Raw genomic sequence first — 4,748 nt, forward strand, 5'->3', positions numbered from 1 at the left:
CTCATGTCTCAGCATAAAAGAATTACATGCTTCTGTACCTCTTAATGCTGAAAGTTCTTTACCTAATACCCCTGGCCTCTGCTCATAAACCTTACTATCACAGGTATATGTTTTAAGAAGATCTCGCACATTCTTCTCAATCCCTCACCGAACCCAAACTTTGATTTCTGAACCAAATCATCATCATCAAACATTTAAGCTTCTAACCTTACTATTGTTACTCTCTGCTCTTCCACACGAGTTCTTCACCACCTAAGACTGGCCAGATACCTCCTCCTCCTGTCAGCTTTGTTTGATCAAATAAATCCACATGGTCACTGGCCACTACATTTATTTAGCCACTTTCTCAAATGAAATTAAAAAGGCTTCCCCATCCTCCTCATCAAATTTAGATAATTCCTGGATGTATTTAAACAGAACCCCATCAGATCTTTGGCTACTGTAGGGTTGCTCATCCTCACTATCCTCCTCATCCCGCCGACCGTCTTCCTTCATCTCTGCCTTATATGTCAACTTTCCTCTCTAAATCTCTCTTTTTCTCTCTTTCTTCTACATTTCCTTTTCTTTTATTTCTACCTTTCATCATAAGGCAAACTGTTTCAATTCCTTCTCATATTCAAAGTGCCTCATTTGAAATTGAATTCTAGCCATTTCCAAAGATTCTGATTGCCGAGCTATAGCTGCAATTATCTCTTAGTTTCTCACAGATAAATACAACCCCAACTCCAGCTTGTCTGCCAATTCCTACAGCTTTGCCTTCATTATCTTTTGTATAACTCCAAACTTCACTTCATCCATACCCAGTCAACTCTTAGTGACTGGAAGAATCTTTGTACACAGAATACAGTTTAAACCAACTGAATTCAATACCCGGAACAAAAGACACAAAAAAACTGCCATACGCGTCCTTTGAACCCAATAGCCTCCTGGGGCATACTCTCCAGTGTCTGCATGAGCTTATTCTGGATACTCTGGTTTCCTCCCACAATTCAAAGATGTACATGTCAGGTGAATTGTTCATGCTAAATTGTTCAGGGATTTGTGGGTCAGGTGCCTTAGCCGGGGTAAATGTGCAATAATAGGGTAGAGGAATGGGTCTGGGTAAGCTACTCCTCGGAGGGTCGGTGTGGACTTATTGGTTCGAAAGGCCTGTTAGCACACTGTAGGGATTCTAAACCCAATTTGGTGTTACCGATTTAGAACCGGACACGAGTCCCCAGTTTGCTACATACCAAATAGACTGCCTCAAACTATTTTAAGAAGGTAGCTTGAATGCCAACCTTTTCTTATTTTAAATGTAGATGAGAAGTGGGAGTTTCAGGTGCGATGCTATTAGTCAAACCACTCAACGTTAAGCAAAACACAAAATATTTAAACACCTTAATGAAAATCCATACAAAATGAAGAGGAATTTAGACTAACTTAACTATTGGAAAACTTAACCGAATAATGGATACAGTACCTTCTAAAAATGAACTGCTCCAATATACTAACATCAGCTAAAACACCCCTTGGCCAAAAGGAACATTAAGGCATCCATTCTTCCATACAGTTCTCCAATCCAGGAGGAATAAGCATCAAGTCAGGTTTCAGAGAGACTAGCAGCGAGGGATAATTTTCTAATACTTCCAACCCTTCTGGGACACCAAGCACCTGCTGACTGTTACAGCTACAAGGAAAAAAAAATCTACAAAGCTCTGCTCTGTTAGAACTGTCCGTTGTTACTGCTATTTTTAAAAACACTAAAAGCGTCGTAAGCAATTTACTTGACCCGTTTTCAGTACGCAGTTTGGCCTTTAAGATTTCTTATTTTTAAAAAAGGAGAAATAATCTTTCTTTTAAAGTGACAGCATTGTCACACCATTTAGATGCCTGGTCCTTTACTTTAGGGGATTTCCTCGTGTTACTGATCGCAAGATCACCTGAGAGGGACAAATGCAGGTACAGTCCAAGTTACAACGATGTGTCTCATAACTTCTGAAACACGCCTGTCCATGGACCATCACATGAGACACACCGGGAAGTGAATATCATCCTGACACACACCACTTCATTGATTCTGATCTACGCAATGCCAGCACTCGATACACTCGGGGGCCAAAAAGCAAAACCAGGAAAAGATACATTAGGCCAGAAAGACATTCATATTAAAGACAGAAACAGACAGTTAATTAACTGAAAAGATGTTGTGGAAATATGGGGAAAACGACTGGACAGTGGGACTAACTGGATAAGTGAGATCTTCTGGAGTAAAATGACAAGAATGAGAACATTGAATAAAGGCATAGTTAGATCAGCTGGAATGTTTTGTTACATCAAATTCTGCATCTGCTTCACAGAACAAAACAAACAACATAAACTGGGACAATATGACAGCCCAGCATGGAGAGCTGTGCAGACCATGCTAGTGTGTTGCTCAGTAAACTGCACTATCTGCCCAGCATGAGAGTATTGCAAACTTTACAATCATATCCTATCTATACGCGCATCAGATTACTGTGTGTGTGTGTGTTCATCGGAGACTGAGGGAGAGTGAGTGACTGTGCGCGATTGGCGTGGTTGAATGCGCAACTCATTGTTTGAGAAGGAACACACATGGAGGAAACTATTTTGCAAAACGAACAACTGGCAGGCTTTTGGATAATCGACAGAGAGAGAACGAGAGAAGTTTCATGGACAGATGAGATAAAGTGTTTGAGAATGTCAAATTAAAGTCATTGGCAGACACAATAGCATTATACCTCGGCGTGCACATGAATGACAGATGGATGGGAGTTTGGTGTGAGTTCGAATCAGATTTGCTTAGGCAGGTTTGAAACCCGGAGCGTCAGCAGCAGATTTTTGGCTTCATTACGACTGTATTTCATAGCTCAAGTTTCAAACAGCAGATGGAATAACCAGTGAGATATTTTCTGGAGTGGTGAGTATTTCAAGTTAGGAAGGATCAGGGTATGGTGTCAGGAATCAGCTCATGGTCAAAGGGATAACCCACAGTTGTGACTTGTCTGCTTCAGCAGCAGATATTAGCCAGGGATGGGATGGAAACAGTGAAAGGAAGTGGATTTTGTAACCAGAACAGGAAGGAGTAACCTCCATACTCAATATTTAAATAACAAAGGCAATGATACCATAAATTGTAGTTCTCCGCTGAAACTAAGTAGGTCAGTAACGCTGCCAGAGCAGAGAGGGAGACAGTAATTGAACACCTTCATTGATATCGTTAGTAGTGGTCTGTAATGTGAACATCTGTATTGAGAGTTTCACCAGCATCAATAATACTAACAAAAAGTGTAGACTATATGAAAGAACAGTAATACAGTCATAACTGGTTTATAGATCCAAAAATCTGGACAGTGACACCAGGAACACCAACAATAACCAGGAAAGGATAAACAAAATATTGAATAATGAGAAGAGTGTAATAGATTCACAATGATAATGACGACCGATAAAATGCAGAAAGATAACAAACATAATTGGATAAAATCTTGTCTATTCTTGGAACATGTCAGCCTACTGTTCCCAGATTCTGGTCGATTTTTGGAGTATTCCAGTCTAATGTTCTCAGATTCTGATCTCTCCTCCCCCTCTCTCCAAATCTGCTGATCCCTGTCTGTGATGGTCCCGCTCATGTTATGGGATAAGACATTAAACGGCGCCCATTTATCATTAAAAGATGGAAACCCTTCACTGGGATATTTAGAATCCATGAAGAATGGCATTAATCACAGGCACTGAACAAACACTGGGAAACCGAGCAAAGTCGGTTGAATGGGCACCGCACAACAATCTACAGACAGGAGAGTTCCCTCCCAGTTCAGGAACACTTCAGCAGTCCAGGACATTCAACCTCCGACCTTCGGGTGACCATCCTCCAAGACGGACTTCAGGGCAGGCAGCAGAGAAAAGTAGCAGAGCAGAGGCTGATAGCTAAGTTCGGTCCCCATAGGGAGGGCCTCAACTGGGACTATGGATTCATGACACATTGCAGGTGACCACCATTGCACTATACACACAGACACTCCTACACACAAACTCTCTCTCTCTCTCTCACACACACACATACACATGAACACACATGTACACAGACACGCACACACACATTCACACAGCCTTACAGACACACACACTCCCACATTCACACAGTCATCCTCTCAGAGACTTTGACCATTCTACACTCATGCACACACATCTACACTCTCTCACAGACACTCACAACCCCCCACCCCAGACACGCGCACACACTCTCCCACTCACACGTGCACCCCCTCACAGACTTAAGACACTCTACATCACAACACACATATACATTCTCTCTCAAACTCACAACCGCCAACCCAGGCAGACACACACAAACAGACAAACACCCACATGCACACATACATTTTGTGGGGTGAATTTGTACTTGCAGAGATACATTGCACTTTGCTCAAAAACTGCATGAATTCATGTACACCTCTGAGCTCAAAAACTGCACGAATTCATGTAAAACTCTGTTATTTCACTTTTCAGATTAGAATCAATCTAAACATCATGCTATGGACAGAGAACACAGGGGGATAACACCTTCAACATATTGTCTTGCTAACATTTATTGTTACAGCTAACCTGAGAATGCAACTTTAAAAATAAAATTGGGATTTACACATGAAAGAAATGAAACTATCATGGTATTCGAACAGATGAAAGACTCAACAAACAATCAAGGTATTTTTCAATGTATAATTTCAGTTACATCATACTGTAAA

The sequence above is a fragment of the Chiloscyllium plagiosum genome, chromosome 8 (assembly GCF_004010195.1).
Source record: "Chiloscyllium plagiosum isolate BGI_BamShark_2017 chromosome 8, ASM401019v2, whole genome shotgun sequence".
Classification (NCBI taxonomy): domain Eukaryota; kingdom Metazoa; phylum Chordata; class Chondrichthyes; order Orectolobiformes; family Hemiscylliidae; genus Chiloscyllium; species Chiloscyllium plagiosum.